This window comes from Poecilia mexicana, unplaced genomic scaffold (genome assembly GCF_051168715.1).
Source record: "Poecilia mexicana isolate PSO_F unplaced genomic scaffold, ASM5116871v1 scaffold_15, whole genome shotgun sequence".
Taxonomy (NCBI): domain Eukaryota; kingdom Metazoa; phylum Chordata; class Actinopteri; order Cyprinodontiformes; family Poeciliidae; genus Poecilia; species Poecilia mexicana.
Window position 1 is genome coordinate 21,848,064 of NW_028263384.1, and position 10,791 is coordinate 21,858,854.

The 10,791-nt window shown below is 37.9% G+C and overlaps 3 long non-coding RNA genes across 3 annotated transcripts; 1 reads left to right on the top strand and 2 right to left on the bottom strand.

Moving 5' to 3' along the window:
- Positions 1-390: 390 nt before the first annotated feature.
- LOC148155346 (uncharacterized) lies at positions 391-5,101 on the top strand. The gene is made up of 3 exons (XR_015765477.1): positions 391-1,808; positions 3,560-3,611; positions 4,427-5,101. It is a non-coding gene; the product is annotated as an uncharacterized LOC148155346 (long non-coding RNA).
- Positions 5,102-7,102: 2,001 nt separating this feature from the next.
- On the bottom strand, positions 7,103-8,520 carry LOC148155347 (uncharacterized). The gene is made up of 3 exons (XR_015765423.1): positions 8,457-8,520; positions 8,160-8,316; positions 7,103-8,066 (listed from the first exon to the last, which is right to left on the bottom strand). It is a non-coding gene; the product is annotated as an uncharacterized LOC148155347 (long non-coding RNA).
- Positions 8,521-8,828: 308 nt separating this feature from the next.
- Positions 8,829-10,126, bottom strand: LOC148155348 (uncharacterized). Its single transcript, XR_015765410.1, has 4 exons — positions 10,037-10,126; positions 9,318-9,491; positions 9,117-9,210; positions 8,829-9,030 (listed from the first exon to the last, which is right to left on the bottom strand). It is a non-coding gene; the product is annotated as an uncharacterized LOC148155348 (long non-coding RNA).
- Positions 10,127-10,791: the final 665 nt, after the last annotated feature.

The following is a 10,791-nucleotide window of genomic DNA, read 5'->3' on the forward strand; positions in this document are numbered from 1 at the left end:
ATCTGAAAACTGTTAGTGTTAGAGAGGATTGGGGGAAGTACAGGATAAATTCAAATATTTGCTCCCATTTCTATTCATAATCCAAACAGGGAAGCAAATGTGAGGATGGGAAATTCTGTTACCTTTGATTTTTCCTATGAAAAATTTAACTATGAAAATTATTTCCTTGATAGGATGGAAAATTCTGGTTAAAGCAGGGGAAAGTGTTTCTGTGTACGTGAATAACACCTGGTGTGCAAACAAGGCTGACGATGAGCAGCCACTGCTCCCCAGACCTGGAGCTTATGAGTGTTTATATACCTCTGGATGCTAATGCAAAATCAGCTATAGGACCTTTACACAGCAGCATAACGTGCACATCATCATGTATCCAGCCAACACATTCTCACTCCCAACTCGTCACATATTGACGCTTGGGCAGGTACCCTCGGCGTCACATATTGACGCCGAGGGTACCCCCTTCGCGTCAATATGTGACGCGAAGGGTTCTCTCATTGAATGCTGTACCGTTCCCTAAGCGTCCGATACTGACGACTTAGGAACGAATAAGATGACGTGTCTATTCTATTTTTTTAAAAACCTTTATTTACAATTTATGTGCTAGTTTGTACAGGATATAGGAATATTTACTGCAAATACATGTCAGACGTATCGGTCACAATACTTTAATTCGGTATTTAAAAATAACTCCATAAAATATAAAACCGGAGGAGGTTTGTTGTGCTTGTTCTTAGCTTGATTTAAAAGCCTTAAAAAAAAAAAAAAAAAAAAACTATTTTTGAGTATGATATCAATGATTTACACCAAATAAATTTAAGAAAAATTAAGATGTGTTTTCATTTGTGATTGCATGCAAATTGTTCTGTAAACCTTTTAATATGTTTGATTGAAATAAAAATAAGGACGGATCCCACAAAAACCCAAGAAGAAGAATAAGCTGACGTCATCATATGCGACACTTACACTCCGGTGAGTAGAAATCTGCATCTGTCAAAATGTTTTTGTACTCTAAAACCAAAAATAACTCCAAAGTGTTACGTTATAAAATTACTGATGATAGTTTTAGGACTTAATGGCAGTAGGACTGTGATGCGAATGGTTGAAGACACGTTTGTAACATTTTTTTTTGCCGGAAAATATACGGTGGAAGCTAGCTAAATTAGCCTCTTGGAGGCTAATTGTTCCTGTACATTGTACCTGTGCTTAATACGTTTAATTAGCCGTGATAAAGTCACATAATAATGTTTATAGTCATGCTTGTTGTTGCCACTTTGTAATATTGGAGGGTTGCTAAAAACATCAGTGTCCCTAGGCTGTGATGATCTTTAAAGTTCTGATCCCTGTCTGAATACACTGATTGCAGCTAGGTCATTTACTTGAATTAAAAATGAACTTGCGTCAGTACAGGCAAATTTCTTTCCTCCTGTCTGTTATTTATTGCTGTTGCAAGCCAGATGAAGAGAAGTAAAGAGCTGAGAACCTGATCTTTGAACAGACAGAGAACATAGCTGAGGAGCAGCCTGGGATGCTTACTGAGGAGCATCCAATGATGATACCAGAGAACCAGGAAGAGACTGTGATAGTGCTTGATTTGCTTGATTTGGTTCCTGTTTCTCATCCTGTTGTCCCATCCTCTCAGTCTTTTCAGAAGAAGAAAAGACCCAGAAGCATCTCTCCAGCTGCCTCCCCTCCCACTCCGTCATCTCTCCGTGCCCCCCCCCAGCCCGTAGATCAGCAACATCTGCATTCATGTCACCTGCTGACCATGCTGTCTCCTTAAGTCAGGGTAGACTATAAGAAGAGAAAGCGTAAGTTTTGTTTTCTTTACATTCATCCATTTTCTTACACCCTTGTCCCTATTGTGGTCGGGAGTGTTGCTAGGGTACATCCAGGACAGGTTGCCAGTCTGTCGCAGGGCAGCACAGAAACAGACAGAACACACAACCATGCACACACACTCACACCTAGGGAGAATTTAGAGAAACCAATTAACCTGACAGTCATGTTTCTGGACTGTGGGAGGAAGCCGGAGAACCCAGAAAGAACCCACCATGCAGAGGGAGAACATGCAAACTCCATGCAGAAAGACCTCGGGCCGAGAATCGAACCCAGAAGAAAACTGAACTCGCGACTTAAGGAGTCCAGCCCTAAAATGTCAAAATTCTCACAGAAACAGAAAACCTATAGAGACTAGGGCTGAAACGATTCCTCGAATGATTCGAGTACCTCGATTACTAAAATTCCTCGAGGAAAATTTACCTGCCTCGAAGCTTCGTTAATTTATGTTTTATTAGTTAGCGCACCGTGTTCCGGCCGGGACTTCATTTGCGTTGCGCGGAGCTCTCACTTCCGCCTCTGAGTTGTTGACAAAAGCTAAGTCTCAGCGGCATAAAGTCCAATCTTCAAGATTGACCCATGGGGATTTTATTGATTGATGATAATGCCCGACTTTTTATCGTTTTTGGGGAACCAATAAGCATCCTTAAAATGACTGGGGAAATGCCTGGAGTACGGCAGCATTTCTCCTCCGGGGCTGCTGGTTGAAAGCGAACGGCGGGAAGAGCGCTGAGGTGAGCGGATAGCCTGAACAGGGCGGGCGGCTGAGTAGCTGATGCTTACCGTGTAAATGTAGCTTTACCGACGAACCGCACAATAAATTTCATATCCCGGTCTGAAGAAACGGGTGGCGGAGCGCATCGTACATGGCTGGTAGATGAGTTTCTGAGTGTGACCAGTGAAGGTGTCGTAAATATCCCGTATTGCTTTCCCCCGTGTTCGTCCCCCGGTCTAACGGTTGTCAGTCCGCTGGTCTATTTCCTCCCCTCCACCCCATGTTCGTTCATTCGCCCTCTCCTCCCACTCCAGGCGGCATTTCCCGTATTTTCAAACCCAAAGCGTGACAGGTTAGGTGGCAAGGTGAGTTTAATTAATCTATTAAACTCACTGAAGATGAATACATAAACTAAAAGCTGGATTGTAGACATTTTTTATAAGCATATTTGTGAGCCTGCCTCTTTGTTATTAAATTCAATATAATTTCAGATTTTTCTATAACTTTTCTTCTGGTTAACTTAGAAAGTGAGCTATTATTGTTACAGGTTAGTTTTCTAAACTACAAAAAAGCAACTGTTAGGGATGCTCAAATATGAAAAATTGGACTGATATTGATATCTGATAGTAACACCGGTATTATGCCAGATTTACCAATATTTCATTTTATAATTTTTTTTATCCGATTACTCGATTAATCGTAAGAATAATCGATAGATTACTCGATTACTAAAATATTCGTTTACAACAGCCCTAATAGAGACCCTTTGTAAGCAAAGACAACTTGTTTTGGGCTTAGTTTCCATTTATGTGGCCAGTGTAAAGTGGTTAAAGTTAATGTTAAACTAATTTGAGAAAATGTGTAAATCCATGTAAAGAAGAGTAAAGTTTAGAAGGATTATAAAATATGACAGTCACCACACTAGTTTTCAGTTTTCAAGTGTACACGCTTTGACTTCATTTCTTCTTTTGTTTTTAAAATTGTTTTTTTCCTTTTCTTGTTATTTAGGTTGGTGGAAATGTAGTACCCAAAATCAATCCCTGGGCATAGAACTAATGCGGTAAGTCTAAAAGTTTAACTAATCCACCCTGTGACAGTACATCCCCACCCCAGTCAAACATGCCAAGATACACTGAGAGACATTGCCACGTGTGGAGATGAGTAGATGGGGGGAGGGGTGATAAGGGAGGCAGTGGTCTGCAAAAAATAAGCATAGTTGTTTACTTATAAACTTTGTGGCTTTAATTACTGACCTACCAGACTCCTTTTCTGTCTTTATATTTGTCTTTATTTTTTTATGAGGACAAAAACGGGCATTACAACATGAATCAGTAATACTTATACCACATAAGTCACAACATCTTTGGGTGAAACAAATTCATACAAAAAGTCAGCATTTGCACAGAAATATAGAGATAGACTCCAAATATCGAAATTAGGCTGTTTATCAGCAAAGGAATGCTGATTTTGATGTTTGGACTTTTTAAAGCTGATTCAACACTTATTATTTAACACTGTGCCTTTTATAATTAAAATAAGCCACACATTTAATCTGAAACTGTCACTTTTTTTCTGTTTTGATTTTTAGACTTTTCTAAGAAACTGAAGCACTATGAGAGATTTTCATTGTTTGTGTAGTGGTAAAAATGACTGCAGTCAGTTTATCATTTAACACTTAATAAGTCAAGATAATATTGTATATTTGGGACAAAACAAGATGTAAGTACTAGCTGGCATTTGGGTGGATGTCGGCATAGAAAATATTTTGGCTACATCACCTCCTCTTAAAGTCAGGTATACACCTTAGAAAGAGAGATTTGTGAACCTTATAGCACAAAAAATCCACATCCTTATTTTGTTGTTGTTCTTTTCTAGCGGAAAAATCTGGGATGATACCTGGGAACCTGCAAGTAAATCCTCTCATGTTGCTGTCCACCAAGTGCCACTTCCTTCAGACAGCGAACAAGTCCTTCCATGATGTTGCCTTTTCTTTTTTGTATTACAAAGTATTAATTTCTTTTCTTTTTTTTTTACTGCAGTTTGACCATTTTACGAAGTTCTCTGTGTAATATTGTTTTCGGCCATTCACTGAAATGAATGTTATGGTTGTAATATATGTAAGCTTATGTTGGGCTGTTTACTGACACATTTTTGTCAAGTTCTGTTAAAGACTAAGTGAGGCTGATAGAGTCACTGCATCAGGCAGGTATTGTGCCTGTATTAAGTCTTGAAATTTAGAACAGAATTGTTTGTAGATTTTGTTCAGTAAATATGACCTAAAGTCTTAAAAACTTTAAACATGGTATTTTACACATTTCTTTTTGAGTGTTTTTAATGTTGATGTGGATGTACAAAGTAAAGTCTATAAAAATACATAAGAAAATAACCACAACTTGATTTTAATATAACTAATTAGAAGTGTTTTTTTAACTCAAAAAGCTATTATTTTAATATTATCTTTTTTGTGTCATGGATTTTGTCAATCAAGACTGTATTTGCAAAATGCTATAATAAAATTGCTTTCAAATGCAGTACTTATTTTTAAACACAGCAACTTTAAGTGAAGTTATTGATGAAGAGCATGATAAAAATACATTGCAATGTCCAGATCAACTGACTGTATTAGAACAATACATTTTAATAAACCTTTGTCACAAATGCCATACACAATTTTGAAGAACACACAAAATATAAATTTGCATTTATATATATATATCTGTAGATATATATCAGGACAGGTATATCTATATATAGATATATCTATATAGATATATAAATGCAAATGTATATTTTGTGTGTTTAAAATTGTGTATGGCATTTGTGACAGATAGATAGATAGACTTTTTATAAGCATCCCAGCTCCGCATAGTTGGTTCTAGAAATTCTTCTACGGCTGATCGGCGGGAATCTGAAATGGAACGCAGCCATCGTACGGCAGACTGATTCAGAGAAGAAAGGAACACTATCAGCACGTTGCGGGAGGTGGGGGGTAATAAGGTTTTCAATAAGATGACAACCGTATTTGTCTGTAGCCAAATAAGATCAAGGTCAACGATACACTCAGAAATGTTACTTCAAAATGTAGTGAAACTTCGTTTAATACAGAAAGAGTCATGATGGGATTTATAAAGACTTTTTGCCTGACAAGCTGGTCGTCATTGTAGGCTGGTCAAGTTTGCCCTGTGTGTTGTCTTTAAGGCATGACGCAAGGTGTAACAGATTCGTTTCCTACACACTTGTAGAACTGTGTGAAGCTATTATGTGTTTTATTCAGTGTGATCATTATTTACACATAAAAAAAGTTTTATGGAAAAGTATTTTGAATAGCATGTTTACCTGTCTAAGGTTAATTATTTAAGTTAAAGTTTGCAGCTTATTTTGTGTATGAAGGAAACCCAGATTGAAACCCAGAAACATTACAGTTTAGTAAATTAATATTGAATCAGTTTGAGTCTACTGTAATTTAAACTACATTAGTATAGTAATCTAAATTATGTTTGATTGACATAGTGCTTTTCTCCTAGAGAAACACTATGTTAAACTGTATAAAAACAATCTAGGGTTAGATTGGAGTTAGGGTTAACCCTAACTCCATCACTAATCTCAAATTGAGTGGTAGAGATGGCTTAATCTTCAAATGCTTTATCAAAGTAATGGTTCAAAGATGCATTTTCTCTAGAATTGAGCTCTGTAGCCCGACTCTAAATCTGTTCTAGTGGAAAAAGAATGATCTGCCTGAGGCCTCAGGCCTCTGTGGTTCATTTCATCATTTCATAAGCTTGCAGAGAAAAGGCATAAAGAGAATGTAAGTTAAATTGTGTCCATCTAATTATTGTAGTTGAAATAGAGGTCTACCCCTTTTGGTTTGTAAATGCATCCAAACACCAAGTTAATGTTAAGATTATTTCACTAAGTTGGGACGCTCTGTTTTAAAAAAGAAGTTAGGTCCAAATCTGAAGCATTTCAACTAAATGACACCGACAGCAAGTTCTACCAAACCTTAGTCGGCTTCCTTTTTCACCTGTCAACTGCTGAACCTAGACATGCATAAATAACGCTAGGTCTACAGGTCCTTCTCAAAAAATTAGCATATTGTGAAAAAGTTCATAATTTTCCATAATGTAATGATAAAAATTAAACTGTCATATATTTTAGATTAATTGCACACCAACTGAAATATTTCAGGTCTTTTATTGTTTTAATACTGATGATTTTGGCAAACAGCTCATGAAAACCCAAAATCCCTGTCTCAAAAAATTAGCATATTTCATCCTACCAATAAAAGAAATGTGTTTTAATACCGAAGAAGTCAACCTTCAAATAATCGTGTTCAGTTATGCACTCAGTACTTGGTCAGGAATCCTTTTGCAGCCTTCAATGCGGTGTGGCATGAAGGCAATCAACCTGTGGGACTGCTGAGGTGTCATGGAGCCCAGGATGCTCCGATAGCGGCTTTAAGCTCATCCAGAGTTTTGGGTCTTGCGTCTCTCAACTTTCTCTTCACAATATCCCACAGATTCTCTCTGGGGTTCAGGTCAGGAGAGTTGGCAGTTGACAAGTACTGAAATTTTATTTAACTTATTTCTTTTTAATAAAGACATTGACAGACAAACTGAACAGCATTCAATTGACCATGGATAAGAAACTGTTCCACCAGTACACACTTTGTGTATTCTTTGGATTAAGAAATAAGTCAGAGCTGCACATATTAATAAAAAAAGAAAAGAAAAGTAGAATATCCAAAAAGATGTCTTGGCTATGTTAGTTACTACAGAATCACTGGGACTGCTTAACGTAGCATTGTAGCCATTTAACTGCTCAACATAAGCACAAGTGTTATTACTCCACTTGAAGTAAAAATAGTAAAACTATTAAATTAACTACAATTTCTCTTATTACCTAGAAAATACACTAGATGTGCAGAAACATAAGTGGAAAAGAAACACACTCAATGACATGCATGTGGAAGTAATTACAGCTCTAATAAGCCCTTCTAGAAAATACAAAGGCACAAACAAATTAACTATTTTTAAAAAAGAATCAACAAGATAAAACACTGCCCATTTGGAAACATGAAAGCACAAGAACAAATTGTAAGGTGTCTCTTTGTGACTTATGAGCAAACTATATATATATGACTATTATCAGTCACTACTGAAGTCGTCGTCAAAGGTAACGCTCTCTGCTCCTGACAAAGTCTGTAGATCGGGGTGTCCAAAGTGGGTCCTAGTGGCCCGGCATCCTGCATGTTTTATTCTCTCCCTGGTGGTAGAAACCTTTTCAGCTTGTCAATGTTCTTCTTAGGCCATCTAACGAGCCATCATTTGATGCAGGTGTGTTAAACCAGGGAGAGAACTAAAACATGCAGGATGCCGGGCCTCCAGGACCCACTTTGGGCTCCCCTGCTGTAGATAATACTCTGTTGCCTGCAGCTTCATCTGTTGGTGCTGCAGCTCTCTGAGGATGATGCTCTGGAGACCTCTTGGACCTTCGTCAGTTAGGTCACAGGACAAACCTTTAAAGTTGAACATAAATAAAAATCCAAAATTTAGATGCTTTTACTTTCAGTATGATTATGCGTTACTTAAAAACATACTTTTAAATTTACCTCCCGATAAGAGGTGGGAAACTCCTTTAGAGTGTCTTCATAGGATGACAGAGATTTCCAACGATGGTCCATCAACAAAGATCCTCTTTTCCTCTTCCAGTCTCTTTACCATCATGATGTCATCGATTGCCCTTGTTCTTGTGTGAAGACTGAGAGTCTGAAATGCATTTATGAAAAGGACAAATCAACTCATTAAAAGTTTAAATTTGTAAGTTGAGGTCAACACCTGGAGTATCTAGTAACATTATCTGTCAGGTATGATGACAGTATAAAACATATTAGTGGATGTTTACTTACCACTGTGTGATTGTTGCCATGGCAATGTTGTGTCACCGGACAGGATCTCTTCCAAAGACAGAACTTATGTGTCTGTATCAGTCTTCAAGTGACCAACATCTTCTAAAGCTAAGATGTTTTCTCCTTTCTGATCTAACGATGAGCCTTGGCACAAGCTTTGTCCATCTGTATTTGCACAAACATATACAAACAACATCAACTGTGTCAAAGATGTTTATGCAGTATGTACCAGCAAGGTTATACAATGCCTGGTCAGTGTTCCTTACCTTACATTCATGGGCTTTGCCATGGAAAATTGAGAGAAATGGCTTCATTTTAAGCAGGTGTTGGAGCTCAGGACAGCTTTTTGTTAGTTTTCAAGATATGGCCAGTACTTGCATGTTACATCCATGGAAAAAAAGTGATTGTCTGTTGGCCAGCCTTTGTTAAAAAGAACAAGGGTTATGCAAATATCTCATACTATCTCGAAGAGCACTAAGCAGCACTCCATGTCTACACACCACTAGCTCCAAGCCTCCTCATCCAGTTTGCTGCTGGATCTGTGAGAGATCTCCCTGGCTGCCCACCACAAAATCTAGAATGCATACAATTCAGTCAGGCAAGCTGTTATTACAGGCTAAAAGGTTACTGTTATTATACATTTACAATCTGGAGTCTTACATTTTTGGTTGATTAGTGTATACAGTCCACAAATGTTCCTACGTTTTCATCCTTGGCAATGAAAAGGTCCTGAAATATAGCCTGTTCCTCCAATCTGAAAACAAACCAATAAAATACACTTCATGAGGTGTTACAGTCCAAAGGTAGTGAACATCACTAACATATACAAAGAATTGTTATATTTTACACATTTTACAATACCTTGCTGCATTCTTTAAATGGTAATACTTGCAATTTCCATCCACTGAAACTGAAAGCAGATCTGGGATACAAGCTTGACACTTGAAGGGATCCTTCCTTAACATTTTATCCAACTCATATATTATGGCTTCCCGCTCAAAAATCATTTCAGGAAGCTGTCAGCCGAGATCTTAACTGTGATTTAAAATGAGAGATAAAAAAAAGAAAACATAAAATAGGACATAGGTGTCCAAATACCAGGCATCAAGAATAGGTTAGGTGTCTTTCAAGTTTTAGGTGTTTCTCTGGGACAAAACATCTCACTCAATTAATGTTGATGTTACCAGGACTTCATATGATCTGAATGCAGAATGAATGAGGTGGCACCTCAGCCATTTGATTCAAGTGTGTTTAACCAGTTACACCAAAATGTTGAATAACATAACCACTCAAGAATAGAGTCAGACGGCCCTTCTGGGATATGTACGTCAAAGTACTCACACAGCCAAAGTTGACAATTATTTAAATTTTGATAATATCATTTTTTTATATTATGGTTTTGAGTCATTCGAAGAATTGTTAGTCATACCATTGAGCATGACCACAGTGACTGCCTGTCCTGGTTTGATCCTCAAACATTCTGATGGACAATCAAATTCTAACTGGGATCTCCACAGGTACGAATCGTGCTAAAGAGGTTGACATGTTGGATGCATGAATTTAAAGAAAACAAAACTTACGCTTTCTCTTCTTATAGTCTACCCTGACTTAAGGAGACAGCATGGTCAGCAGGTGACATGAATGCAGATGTTGCTGATCTACGGGCTGGGGGGGGGGGGTGCACGGAGAGATGCTTCTGGGTCTTTTCTTCTTCTGAAAAGACTGAGAGGATGGGACAACAGGATGAGAAACAGGAACCAAATCAAGCAAATCAAGCACTATCACAGTCTCTTCCTGGTTCTCTGGTATCATCATTGGATGCTCCTCAGTAAGCATCCCAGGCTGCTCCTCAGCTATGTTCTCTGTCTGTTCAAAGATCAGGTTCTCAGCTCTTTACTTCTCTTCATCTGGCTTGCAACAGCAATAAATAACAGACAGGAGGAAAGAAATTTGCCTGTACTGACGCAAGTTCATTTTTAATTCAAGTAAATGACCTAGCTGCAATCAGTGTATTCAGACAGGGATCAGAACTTTAAAGATCATCACAGCCTAGGGACACTGATGTTTTTAGCAACCCTCCAATATTACAAAGTGGCAACAACAAGCATGACTATAAACATTATTATGTGACTTTATCACGGCTAATTAAACGTATTAAGCACAGGTACAGTGTACAGGAACAATTAGCCTCCAAGAGGCTAATTTAGCTAGCTTCCACCGTAAATTTTCCGGCAAAAAAAATGTTACAAACGTGTCTTCAACCATTCGCATCACAGTCCTACTGCCATTAAGTCCTAAAACTATCATCAGTAATTTTATAACGTAACACTTTGGA